General features: G+C 48.7%; 1 protein-coding gene across 26 annotated transcripts in view; it reads right to left on the bottom strand.

The window, feature by feature from the left end:
- The window catches only part of MICAL3 (microtubule associated monooxygenase, calponin and LIM domain containing 3), a 191,369-nt gene that overhangs the window by 141,459 nt on the left and 36,402 nt on the right, over nucleotides 1-13,508 (bottom strand). For 23 of the 26 annotated variants that reach the window (XR_009505258.1, XM_059934970.1, XM_059934971.1 and 20 more), the window contains exons 2-3: nucleotides 8,561-8,743; nucleotides 7,871-7,921 (exon numbers count right to left, since the gene is read on the bottom strand). The exons of 1 other annotated variant lie outside the window; for it this stretch is intronic. The gene's annotated coding sequence lies outside the window, so the exon portion shown is untranslated. Of the gene's footprint in view, nucleotides 1-7,870; nucleotides 7,922-8,560; nucleotides 8,744-12,547; nucleotides 12,597-13,508 lie in introns of those variants that run through there. 2 more of the 26 variants (XM_059934969.1, XM_059934972.1) reach the window with 2 other exon arrangements.

The following is a 13,508-nucleotide window of genomic DNA, read 5'->3' as shown; positions in this document are numbered from 1 at the left end:
CCTGCAACTGGATTATCATTCAGCTGGAAGGAGAGACGCAAGGACAGCCAGTCAGTATCCAGAGAAAGAATCACTGTCCCTCCGGACGCCTGCAGGAAGCAGGGCACACTCATGTGAGACATGCCAGCTACAGCAAAGAGCTCAGACACACTCACTCACTGTAGCAAGCCTTCTTTCTTAGCAACAGAACCCCAACTTGATCAGGGCCAGCAATGGTACAAAACCACACTTCCCAGCCTCCCTTGAAGCTAGCTGTGACCATGTTTTCTAAGTGCTGGCTAATGAGATATAAGCAGAGGTGTGTGAGCCTTCCAGAAAGACTCCTTTAAGGGAGTTGTCTTACATGGGAGAGCAACTTTTTGTCTTTCTCTTCATTTCCTCTGTTTTGTGTTTTTCGTGGAAACAGAAATATGATGGCTGGAGCTCCAGCAGCCATGTCTGACCACCAGGTAACCTAAAGGATGGAAATCATGTGCCAGGGCAGTGGAGTTAGGTCAGTTAAACTCTCACCTGTCAACCCACGGAGTGGACCACATGCTGCAGCTAATAGGGCGAGAACTTCTATCTTTCTAGACAGAAGGAGGCAACGTCCTGATGACCATGGAAATGGCTACTGGCTGAGCCTCCCACCTCTAGGCCTCTTTACATAATGGAGAAAACCTTCTTTCATGTTTAAGCCATATTTTGCAATTCCCAGCAGTTTTGAAACTAACCCTAACGGATACACTAACCTTTATTTACTAAGGGAAGCTGTGAAGGAGACAGAACTGTGCACAGTCTTGCAAGGAGAACAGGACAGACTCCAACGGGGCCACTTACACAGAACGGCTTTGGCTGGACTTTCCTAAGTGGTAAGCCCTGCTACTAAAAAAGAGCAGAGCTTTTCTCGGAGTTAAGAGGAAGGAAGGTTCATCCCCAAGCAACTAAATATTCCACGTTACCCATAACTGAACTCTCAGGATAAACCGACCCCGGGAGGTGGCATGATTTGACCTCTAGGGTGATATTCACCTACAGATTTTCATCACCAATTAAAATTATGCAAACCCCATGACCCTCAACTTCTAACACTTTTAGGCCAGCTCATCTACTACCACCTCCTGCAGAAAAGCCCCGCCAACGCAGAGCCAGCAGACCTCTAACCCTTCTGTCCATTAACTCACCAACTAGCACACACCCTTACTCGGGTTAGGTGCTCAGTCCACGTGGTGTTATGTTCCCCAAAATGCAAACGCTTAACAGTCAGAGACAACAAGGGCTAGAGGCAGTTATAGAAGAAGGAAAGTGTCCTCCCCGCAAAGGTGCCTCCCCTGCTGGCCCAACCTCACCCTCTTCTCCCGTTAAAGATGGAGCAGATGCACTCCTCTGCCCCAAAGCCCAGGTCAAGTTGAACTGTCCATCCGTGGAGAGGACCATACCACCAACACGTTGCGACCGGCAGGGCCAGAACGGACCATGAGAAGGGGGCTTAGGTGGTGGTGGCCCTGGCCCTACGGCCCATTTTGCACCATGCGTGATTTACAATGACTGCCTACCCTTTGGAGAAGGGAGGAGAGGGCAGGATGGTTTTTGCAAGTATTAGGTAGGTTAAGGAAATAAATTCCCCCCTGGTAGGGATGGAATCCTTCTAGGACAGAAAAACAAACATAGATCAATAAAGGGAGGAAAAACCCTGCAAAGAGTATAGAAAAAAAGAAAATTAACTTCATGTAAGACAGACCTCATAAGGACAGTTTACAGGAAATGGACTCATTTGACATGAAAATGAAAAAACTCAGGACACCTTCCCTGCCTTCAAGACCCACTAGTATTCCAGTGTCTAGAAGTGTACTTTGTATGCAAAAGAGCATTTACTATTTGTTGACTGATTAGCAAAAGGCAGCTGGCAATCCTCTCTGAGCCTCACAGGAAAAGATGAAAAGAAGATGTGCACAAAGAGCAGCAGACCGGCTCCAGGTAAGTGGTCCTCATGTCCAGGGTAGAGATGGTCCGGGCAGCTCGCGGCCCCCCCACCCTACCCTGTGCAGCATGGTCAGTTCCATCCTTACTCCTACAGAGGCTTATCGGCCCTCCTTCCCTGCCTTCCCACTACGCTGTCTGTCGTTACTTCATCATTTGCTTCTCACTAGGCAGTGAGCCCACTGTGCGGGGCGGGGGGATGCATGTCTTATTCAGTGTGTGTGTGTCTGCACACTGTGGGCCCCAGAGCCTGGCTCCTAGAACATAATGGATGCAGAACAAATGGATGAGAATGAAGCCAACAAGTATTTGCTGTTCACTCCCCACGTGCCTAGCACTGGGGACCAGAGTGAATAAGACAAACACTCCTGTCCTCAAGGAGCTTTCATTCTAGTGGGGGAGACAGCAGGCAAGCAAACGCCCACATATTAGAGGGAAACACGCGCTGCGGAGGAAAAACGCAGTGTGGGAGAAGAACGGGAGGTGCTGGCTGGGGAGGGTGGCTGCTGTCACCCAGACTGGTCTGGGATTACCTGCAAGGGAACAGCACGCAAGACTGGAGGTGGGATAGTGCCGCCAGGGGACAACAGGCTGTGTGGGACCTTGCAGGCCACTCTGAGGACCACTGGCTGCTGACAATACATCTCGGGGTGCAAGGGGGGAAGCAGGGAAACCGGTTTGGTGGTTACTGCAAAAATCCAGGGGATGGATGACTGTGACTTGGCTAAAGCGGTATCACTATAGGTTGTGGTCAGATTCCGGATCAAAATACAAAAGTGGAGTTCACAGAATTTGCTAATGGATAAAATATGAGGTATGAGAATAAGAGAGCCTGAGGAGCTGAAAAGATAAATAAAGAACAAATACAGGGCTTCCCTGGTGGCGCAGTGGTTGAGAATCTGCCTGCCAACGCAGGGGACACGGGTTCGAGCCCTGGTCTGGGAAGATCCCACATGCCGCGGAGCAACTAGGCCTGTGAGCCATAATTACTGAGCCTGCGCGTCTGGAGCCTGTGCTCCACAACAAGAGAGGCCGCGATAGTGAGAGGCCCGCGCACCGCGATGAAGAGTGGCCCCCGCTTGCCGCAGCTAGAGGAAGCCCTCGCACAGAAACGAAGACCCAACACAGCACCCCCCAAAATAATAAATAAATAAATAAATAATAATTAAAAAAAAAAAAGAACAAATACATAAACCTCCTTCCTGCTGGGTCCCACTGGCAGCCCACGCACAGACGAAGTAAGCCCTTGGCCAACTCGCTGTGCAGGAGCGTCACACCTGGCGAAGCTGGTCCCCTGGCAGATGCCCTCCCCCACGCTCGAGAGCTGACCCTGGATCCAGCCTCTCACCCCACCCCCACTTTGCTTCCTACACCCTTGGCCCCGTGACCCTTTGCTAAGTAGATGGGCACATGGTCTCACACCCACAGAATCTGCTCCTTTATCAACCATGAACAGGTCCAGAACAGCTCAGTGGAGCTCCTGATAAAGAGAAGGTCTACATCCTTAGCACGTTCCCCAACTGCTAGAGTCTCTTCCCCACACTTTGTGCCACTTAAGGAGGCAGTATCACCTCCAACACAGAGGAGGCGGCCCAGACTTGGGGGTGGAGGTGGGAGAAGGGAGACAAGAAGGGGAAAACAAGAGAGCAGCCGCTGGAGGGTCTGCACCCCAAATGCCCCCTCAGGCTGTGCCTGTCCTCAGCTATTCAAGAGCATCTCCTGCTCAAGGGAAGGCCTCCATCCCCACCCACACGTGCCATCACCACCATCACCAAATCACCCATCTAGACCTACTCCTCTCCTCTTCCACCCCACTTTCCAAAGAGCAAAAGGGTACTTGGCATTTCCATGAGATTCACCTTTAAAAATATACTGTTTGGGGTTTCTTTTCCTAGCCAAATCCATACAATCTTGTCCTGAACATTCAGCCTGAGACAGACAATAAGACATACAGAAAAAAGAATTCAAAATGGGGCAAAGGTAGGGAAGTGCTTCTTACTGATTATTTTCTAGGCCAATGACTGTAAGATCATGGTAAGCGTGTCAATCAAGTGTTTGCTGACTGCTCACAAAGTGGCCAACATACGATGACCCCTGGAAGAGACACGCAGACAAGACAGCATTCCCACCCTCAAGAAGCGTACAATCCAATTAAGGAAGAAACTACCGCAGGCGCGAGAGCAAACAAGCAAATGCTTCCTATACTGCGTGGCCAGGCTATCGGAGTAAGGATGGTTAGGATCTGGGTGAGCAGAGAAGAGACAGAGGAGGCACAGACAAGGCTAGAGGCAGCACTCAGCAGAGCGCACGCAGGGGACTGGGAGCGTGGTGACAACTGCCCTGTGGGCTTCCAAAGCCAGGTACAACAGCTGATGGGGGCCTTGCAGCGAGCAGCCCAGCCTTCGAAGCAGGATGGCTTGGCCACAGCCAGGAGGGTGGTACCAAGGAGGATGGAACTGCAGCCAGGCAATGTCCAGGAGGCCTGGACAGTCACTTGGGCATAAAATGAAGGGGGAAGAGAGTAGAACTATAGCAATGGGAACCGGAATCTAAAAAGGGAAAGTCCTTACAATACTGAGCACCAATTATGGCAGGTGTAGTTTTAGACATTGGAGATAAGCGATTTCCAAAGACGTTTTGAAGAAAGAAATAACAAAGTGGATTAGCTATAGAGGGTATACAAACCAACTGCTGACTTTATTTACTACCTGCATTCTGTTCAAGGGTGGAAAGGCTAATAAATACTTTATATCCCAATCAGTGGCTTAATTTTATCTACAACTTTCTTAGACACAGAATGCTTAAAGGAAGACTCTGTTAGGGACACACACACACACGTGAGATGAAATGACAGCCATCTTTAGTCCTTCATGGAATTATTTTGCTTCCCTGTGTTTTACATAAATATGGATGAAAAGATCTGAAAATTCCTATCTCCCAAGCAGTAAAGCAAGACCACTGTTAACATGTAACGGGCCTACATCACCATTCCTTACCCTGCCACGGCCAAGCACACCTTCCTTCTGCGGGAGCCTGAGGAGGTGACGACAACGGGCGGGGGCTCAAAGTACCTCTGACCCCCCGGGCACTGAGGAAGGCTTTTCACTCATCTGAGCCCTCTCTCACCCTCTAAGTGCCCCACAAGCCCCAGGGGTCACGACAAACCTGGCACACAGGCTCTGCTGAAGACACGGCCACATGCACTGGGAGCCGTGAAAGCTTCTTCTGCCACCTCCCACCCTAACCCACACTCCAAAATGCCACAGACTGAGCATCAGCCTCCCAGGGAAGATGCTCAGGCTCCAGACAACTGAGCAGCCAGCTGAGGGTCAGGTACCTAGGGGTGTATTTAAGGATGTGGCCCCTCTCCGCTGCATTTATAACACAGGGCAATTCTGAGCCCCTCACAGACTCTTCAGTGCAATGGCAATGACGACCAAGGTGCTCACAGAGACGCCCTTCTATGCGTCCCCAAGGCAAAGGCAGGTTGGTTTCCTAAGCCCAAGCCACAGGACATTGTAAGTGGAGTATATTCAAAGCAGTATACTACTGAGCTGGAATCCCGTGTCCTCACAAGGATGAAGAAGGAGCCAGTCGTTACCCAAACCCGCCTCTCCTCCTCAGCCCCAGTGCGAGAACCAAGGAGGGCAAAGCTGGAGCAAGGCCAGTCTGCTGTATCACTCTGCCACTCTGGTCTGCAGCAGCCAGCCCTGCTCCGACAGGCTGTCCTCCTGTACATCCTTCTGATGCACTTTGATCTTGCACGGTTGAGGCCAAATATGCACAAGCCGAGTCTTCTGGCGATTCACAAAGTAACTGCTAACGGAGGATACTGCTCCAGGTAAGACACCACTGCCCTCAAACGAGGCTTCTTCTGTTTGATCATCTGCCCACGGGGCTAATGCGAGCATCTGGGTTTTGTCCACCATCTCTGCACATGGCACACGTCCATACTTATTACCAACCGTAATGGGGGGCAGGGGAGTCAAAGGGATTAGCTCCACAAGACTTTGACCCTACCTGAGATGAAAGTCTTAAAACCAGACTCACGCCTCTGCCAGCCGTCACCCACCTCAACACCGTCCCAGCCTACACCAGAATCCTACAGACACCCAGGTTGTGTGGACAGGGAATTGGATCCACAAATAAACTGTCCCTTTAAAGATCCACAGCAATTTAAAAGCAGCTGGTTTCTAGTATGAACCAGTCCTCAGAAAGCAACTCTCACTTCATCTACAAAGGACAAGGTCCAACAATTTGACTTTTGTTTAAAAAAAATAAAATAAAAGGAAAGAATTGCTCCACACAGAAAAATTCAAGACTCAGACACAACTGCTGGTTCAAGAACAGGGCTTGAGGGCTTTTCAAAGCAGCCAGAAGGCTGCTCAGTTTGACTGTCCTGCTAAAGCTAAACGTGGCTGGTTGAGGTCTGGGTCGAGGGGAAGGGAAACAGTCCTGAACAGAAAGGTCCCGCCTGCAGGGGCACAAAGCAGGCGCAGAGCTCACTGTGGGGCCTTCTGCACTGCCCATGCCCAGGGCAGATCCAGCAGAGCTGATCTTGCCCATACAGGCAGGTATCTGCTGCCCTGCCCTGCAGTAGCAAGTCCTCCAACAGAGGCAACTGTGTGGCCAGAGGAAATCCAGACTTCTCTCTCCTCTCCCTCTCTCCCCATCTTTGTTTAAAAGAGAAGGGGAGGGACTTCCCTTCCCTGGTCGTCCAGTGGGTAAGACTCCGCGCTCCCAATGCAGGGGGCCCGGGTTCCATCCCTGGACCGGCAGCTGGATCCCAAAAGCCGCAACCAAGAGTCTGCATGCTGCAGCTATGAATCCCATATGCTGCAATGAAGATCCCGTGTGCCGCAAATAAGACCTGGAGGAGCCAAAATAAATAAATAAATAAATACTTTAAAAAAAAAAAAAGAGAAGGGGAATACTTCTGTGCCTAAGAAGTGTTGCGACTGCAAGAGTCCTATATCAAAAAACAATGACTGAGGACTTCCCTGGTGTTCTCAGAATCTGCCCTGCCAATGCAGGGGACGCAGGTTCGAGCCCTGGCCCGGGAAGATCCCACATGCCACGGAGCAACTAAGCCTGTGTACCACAACTACTGAGCCTGCGCTCTAGAGCCCGTGAGCCAGAACTACTGAGCTCATGAGCCACAAATACTGAAGCCCACGCGCCTAGAGCCCATGCTCCTCAGCAAGAGAGGCCACCGCAATGCGAAGCCCACGCCCCACAACGAAGACTCAACGCAGCCAAAAATTAAAAATATAAATAAATAAATTTATTTTAAAAACAAAACAAAACAAAACAATGACTGAGACACTGCTTTGGGAAAGATCTCCAGTATTCTCCTTACTTGCTGCAAGTAATAAATCCTTCCTTCTCCCCCCAAAAAAAAAAGAAAAGAAAAGAAAAGAAAACAATGGCTGACTTTTTAAAGGATTTCAGTAATACCTGGGATCTCTAAAAGATCCTGAAATTGGCACAAGATGGTTATAATTTCAGTGCTTAAGAGAAGCTCTGAAGTCACATCATTTCCACACAGCGATCAGAGGTAGTTTCTTACCATATAGTTGGGAGGCTTTATTTTTTGGTCTCCTGCCTCAAAGAAAGTCCCTACTCCAAACCAAGTACTGTGATGGTGGTAATAATGATACTATCAAAAATATCAGCTGCAATTTATTAATCACATTACCACACACCAGGCATGTTTAAGAGCCAGCTACCTATCTTTCCTCATTTAATTCTCCTTGTGAGGTAGGTACAATTTTTAGGCTGATTTTATAGATAAGAAAAAGGAGACATAGAAAAGTTAAGTAACTTGCCCAAAGTCACACAGTGAATGATATAGCTGGCACTTAACCCCAGGAAGTCTGGAACCACTAGACTAAACAGCCTCTGTACTTACATCTGCTAGATCTTCATCCTGAAACAACCCTGTGAGTCATCATAGGGTTATCTGCAAATTACAGATGGGGGAAAAAAAGAATGAAGAAAGGTCAGATAATTCGTCCAGCTAGTAAGCTACAGGGACAGACAGGGTCAGGAATCGGATCCAGGTCTCTGACCTCCACGTTCTACACTCTTCACTTCTCCACACTCCAGGGCGGCTTGATCAGCCAACACGGGACCTCTGTACAGATGGTTGTTCCCAGGACCAGAAGAGGTGACACTAGGTCCCAAGGGCATACAGGCAGGGAAGAATTAAGAACCATCATGCCATGAGGAATCTGCCATCTGCTGCCCACTTCGTGGCTCTTAAACAGGATTTACCCTGTCATGTCCTGCTCAAAAACCTACAGACTTATTATCCCTCATCATGTCTCCTGTGTAATTTCAAGTCCCTCTGGCTTGAGTTACCCGATCTCATCTCCCACTTTCCCCAAGAAACCCAGCCCTCCCTCCAGTTTGGCGACCCCACTCCACCCCACCCCAGGGCACATGCCTCTCACTCGGACGTGGCTCACGTGGTTCCCAGCACCTGAATCCGCTCGTGCTCATCTCCCTGCCATGTTTCAGAGCCCCTCGCCACCCCCAGCCCTTCCTGAGCGCCTCCGCCTCTGGGCGCCTTCGCAGTTCCAAACAATTTCATACTTACTCATATCCAAGCAGTATTGTTTGCCCTTGTTTCTGTTTCCCAAAGGAAAATTCCTTAGGGGAACAACCATGCAGGATCTCAGGAGGCACAGACAGCAGAAGGCTTCCGAGCACAGGCTTGGGAGTCAGACAGATTGGATCCTGACTGCCACGCGCTCAGCCATCCAACTCCTAGTTGGCACACCTGTAAAATGGAGGTGAAAATAGTACCTACTTCACAGGGTATTTCTAAGAAGTAAATGAGAGAATGCATCTCTACAGCGTTTTCCACAATGCCTGGTAAAAATGCTCAATAACTAATTAATTCAATGGTAACACACCGGGCCACAGCCCTGCCTAATGTTTGCTGAGTGTGCAGCTGGAGCACGACAGGCAGCTGCGTTAAGTGACGGAAGACTACTGAAGGCTGAGCACTACGTGTAACAACTCGACAGAAGAAGAAAAGCAAGAGGGAGCGCAAGGAAGTAAAATAATAGAGTGGAACAGGGAAAACAGGATCTAAGAACTCAACCAAATCTGAAAACACTTCCTGGGCACTGACTATGAGCAAGCACACCAAGGGGCACAGAGGGTGTGTAAGACAAAGGTCCCACACTCATGGGGCTTAGGATCCAGCTAAGCACTTAAGACAACACACAAAATAACTAAAAATACAAAAAAGTACATAACTGCAAAATGAATGGTACAGCCAGGGGTTTCCAGCTTTTTTCAGTTATAACTCCTTTTTACCATCAACTATTTCTTTTTTGATCATTATGTGATATATGGCATTCCTTATAATACCTTGTTGATTTGAAAAAAATGCCTAACAATAAAAGAAATCTACTACGAATTCAACATTTTCCAATGAATTTGTATTTTGTCAATCACAACAGCATCTACGTGCACTGCAGAAAAGGCAGAACATATATTCGCGATGTCATTAACTCAAGCTATGACGTTTGATGAATCTACTCAATAGATCCACAAGACTGGCCGATGGGCAGTACACACACACACACACACACACACACACACACACACAGTCTCTGCCCAAAGCATGGTGAATCACTGGCAGAGAATCCTACTGACAATAGTAGTTCAGAAGCGAGTAGAGACTAGATGACAAAGTTCTAACAGATTCAACTCAATAAACACTTAGCTAACTTAACTACAACAAACAGTTAACTATTATAATGAAAGAGATCCTGGAGGACGGGTGGGATGAAGCTGGGCGGAGGGAAGGGGGAACGTGACCGGCGTGCGCAAACCCGAGCCTGGAGCCTCCTCTGCAGGCACGCTGGGGGGAAGACGGGACCGTGACCTAGGCACAAACTCAACCCACTGTCCGGAAGGGACACAGCTGCTCAAAAGACGAGTACTGCAGATGCCAGGAGCTCCTGTGTGAAGAGCACGGGCTCCAGAGTCCACGGATCTGGACTTGAATCTGGGACCCACCCCCATTGGGCCTCGGTCGGTGAAGGAAGGCTTCTGAAGCCCCATCTCCCTGCTGTAAAACAGAGACCAACACTATCTGCCTCATAGGGAGATAAGGATTTTGAGGTGAGGCTAAAATAAGTAACCATGGTGAAGTGAGCCCGCGGTGTCCCAGGGAGCAGATAGTGCTGCGGTGCCCACGACCATACCACAGGGAGTGCCAAGGTGAGACTGAGCGCAGCGTTCCTCTAACAGATTTGACCACAAAGCAGTTTTAAGTTAAAATTTACAGAAGGAATCAGTAAAGGAGCGCAAGAGGTATGAGGTACACTTAGATTAGCATGGGACGACAAATAAGAAAACACCTAAGGATCCAAACTATGAATTCAACATTTTAGATAATTCTTTCAATTATTTTATTAATTTATTATGTATTTTATTAATCACAAATCGAATCAAAAGGTCTCATGGGTAAATGAACTGTTGCAAAAATGACTAGTTTTTAAAAGGTTTATAAATAAAATCCTCCCCCCTACCAAAAAATTGAGTAAAATTCAATCATCTTATTAAGAATATGTTTTGCTTTTCTCCAGACCCCTTTTAACAGTCCGTGGAACACAGTTCAGGAAGCACTACCTCAGAGTGGGGTGCGGTGCTGAAATAGAGGACAAGATAAATAGGAACGAGGAAGACACAACAAATAAAATATTATTCAACACTTCTATGAACACTGATAAATTGTATGGCTTAGACAGCTGGACTTGGTACCTCTTCTCACCACCCCCAATTTAAGGACCATGAAAACACCTGTTGTATGCCAGGAATGCTACAGGCATTAGGGGATAGGACTTCTCAGGATAGAGGAGGGGAGGAAAAGGCAGTGAAGGGAAAATTATCAAATTCTGCTTCTGAATTCGGCCTTTTTAAAATTTATTTATTTATTTATTTATTTATATTTATTTTTGGCTGTGTTGGGTCTTCGTTTCTGTGCGAGGGCTTTCTCTAGTTGCGGCAAGCGGGGGGCCACTCTTCATCACGGTGCGTGGGCCTCTCACTATCGCGGCCTCTCTTGTTGTGGAGCACAGGCTCCAGACGCGCAGGCTCAGTAGTTGCGGCTCACGGGCCTAGTTGCTCCGCGGCATGTGGGATCTTCCCAGACCAGGGCTCAAAACCGTGTCCCCTGCATTGGCAGGCAGATTCTCAACCACTGCGCCACCAGGGAAGCCCCTGGCCTTTTTTTTAATTTGGATTTTTTTAAAATGTATGTATATTATTACTATAGAAATCAGATGCTTTTTCAGAAGTGAAAACTAAAGCTTAAAAACAAGGAAGACAACGTGCCACTGTAGCGAACGGACACAATTCTGAGTGCAGAGGGCCTTTATCTGTCCCCCAAAGGGAGCTCCGACCAGTGTGGCCTGGGGTAGAGAATGGAGACCCCCGTGTGGGCTCCACGCCAGCGAACTGCTCCTCAAGGACTCAGAACTAGGCCCAACTCCATCCGACAATGAGCAGGAGAGCCGCCCTCTCCTGGAAGGCAGCTGGAGATGCCATGGAACTGGGGCCCGGTCACACAGCCGCTCTGCACACCAAGGCCAGTCCCTCAGAGCGGCGTTTCTGTGCAGTCCGGGCCACTGCGCCAGGAGGGCGGGCGAGGCGGCCCAGGGACTTTCCGTCTGCGAATCCTGGCAGCCCGAGCAGCTGCAGAAGGCAAACCCAGGGCAGAGAAGAGGACCAAAGGAAAGTCTGATTAATAATTACACTCTGAGTTTACACAGCACTTCTTTCTTCCCTGATGAGCTTGAAGTGTTTTGGAGACATTACTTCACCAGGGCCTTCAGGTTCTTTATTTAAGACAGTCTCCAGCACACGGGAAAGCTGAATTTAAGTCCACTTTAAAAGATTAGGAAGAGCACACATACCCACACCAATCTGCCCGAGGGGAATCGGCAGAGCGATGAGGCTCCAAGCTCCCGTTCTCCTCGCTGTTCTGGCCAGTAGCATAAGGTTGCTTCTCAAAAATGATTCTGAGAGTTTAGGAAAAACTGAGTATCCCACAGGTCCCAAAATAAGCGTCTAGAATTACACAGAACAGAATAATAGTCCTGCCTTACCCACAGCACAGATCAAGGGCCCAAGCTGCCTTAAATCATTTCTAAGACAAGCCAAAAAAGGCATAAAGGAGAGAGGGAAATGGAAGGAAGAAAGAGGAAAGGAAAAAAGCTCACGTGTTGTGCCGAGATCAAAGTAGTTTCCATTTGTATCTCAAGAGAGGGGCACTGGTTGGTTCCATAGGCCTGTCTACTGCAAGCCAACCAGAGCGCTATAATCTACAGGATAAATCGCTAGTCATTTTACATTTCTTTCTTGTCTTTCAAAAAAAATACATCTGCTTCTATAAGAATACTCAGTCATTTAGCACTTATTGTGAGTCTACCAAATACCAGGCATCATGCTGGGTCTGAGTACAGAAGTGAACAAAACGTCTCCTATGCTGGATGGAAATGCAGTGGTGGACACAGCCATCAGGACAAAAATGTCAACACAAACAGAAAAACAAGTTCATACTTACATACCGTGAAGAGGTCTGAGGGGGAGAGAAGAGCAGAAGGTAAGAGGAAATTACACAAGGGACCCTTGGCTGGGGTGGTCAGGAAGGCCGCAGGAGCGAAGTGCTGTCTCGCCTGAGGCGGAGGGTGGAGCTGAGGGAAGGCGGGAGCTTCCTGCAGGGGCAGGAGGAGGCACAGGTGCACGGCCATCAGGTGAGAACAGACATGGGCCTTCCACGAACTCTGGGTTCTCACCATCAGGTGAGAACAGACGTGGGCCTTCCAGGAACTCTGGGTTTAAAGGTCACTGGGAGAGGAAGAAGAGGACAGCAGGGCAGGCGAGGCCACATCATGGAAAGCCAGGCTTGGCATCTTAAGGAAAGTGGATTTAAGGACCTTGCTTCTTCCTGTGTCCCTCATAGCTCTCGGCCCAATGCCTTCCTCATGGCAGACACCAAGAGAACACACGCTTCATTCAAATATAAACCACTGACCATTTAACAAGCAATGCAATGACTTAAAACCTTCGCCCTCAAGAATCTTACAGGAAAAAAAACAAAAAAAAACAGACCACCCCTCCACCCCAAATGACAAATGTTCTTGAAACAACAAGAAAAATATCCTGAGACAGTATCTAATTAAATGCCAAATGAAATGTTCAAGTCGTATGTCGTTCCCTGGAAGGGGGGTAATTTTAGGCCATAGTAGTGATGACAGGTTTCCCAGAGAGGGTAGGACTGCAAGTGGAAACTGAAGTTCGGGGAGAATTTAGCTAAGCCACCTGGGAGGATGCTCCAGGAGCACAGAACAGGGTAAACTCAAGTGCACAAGCAGAAACGAGCAAGGCCTGTTTGAGAAAAATACACACAAAGGGACATCTGGGCCCATCCTGGACACCCGCACAGCAGTCCAGCCCAGAAGCCTCTCCAGGCCGACTGGCCCAGCCTCAGGGCCTTGCAGGGGACAACAGGAAGGTACCCACCA

The sequence above is a fragment of the Balaenoptera ricei genome, chromosome 10 (assembly GCF_028023285.1).
Source record: "Balaenoptera ricei isolate mBalRic1 chromosome 10, mBalRic1.hap2, whole genome shotgun sequence".
Lineage (NCBI taxonomy): Eukaryota > Metazoa > Chordata > Mammalia > Artiodactyla > Balaenopteridae > Balaenoptera > Balaenoptera ricei.
This window is presented reverse-complemented; position numbering and strand designations above follow the sequence as displayed.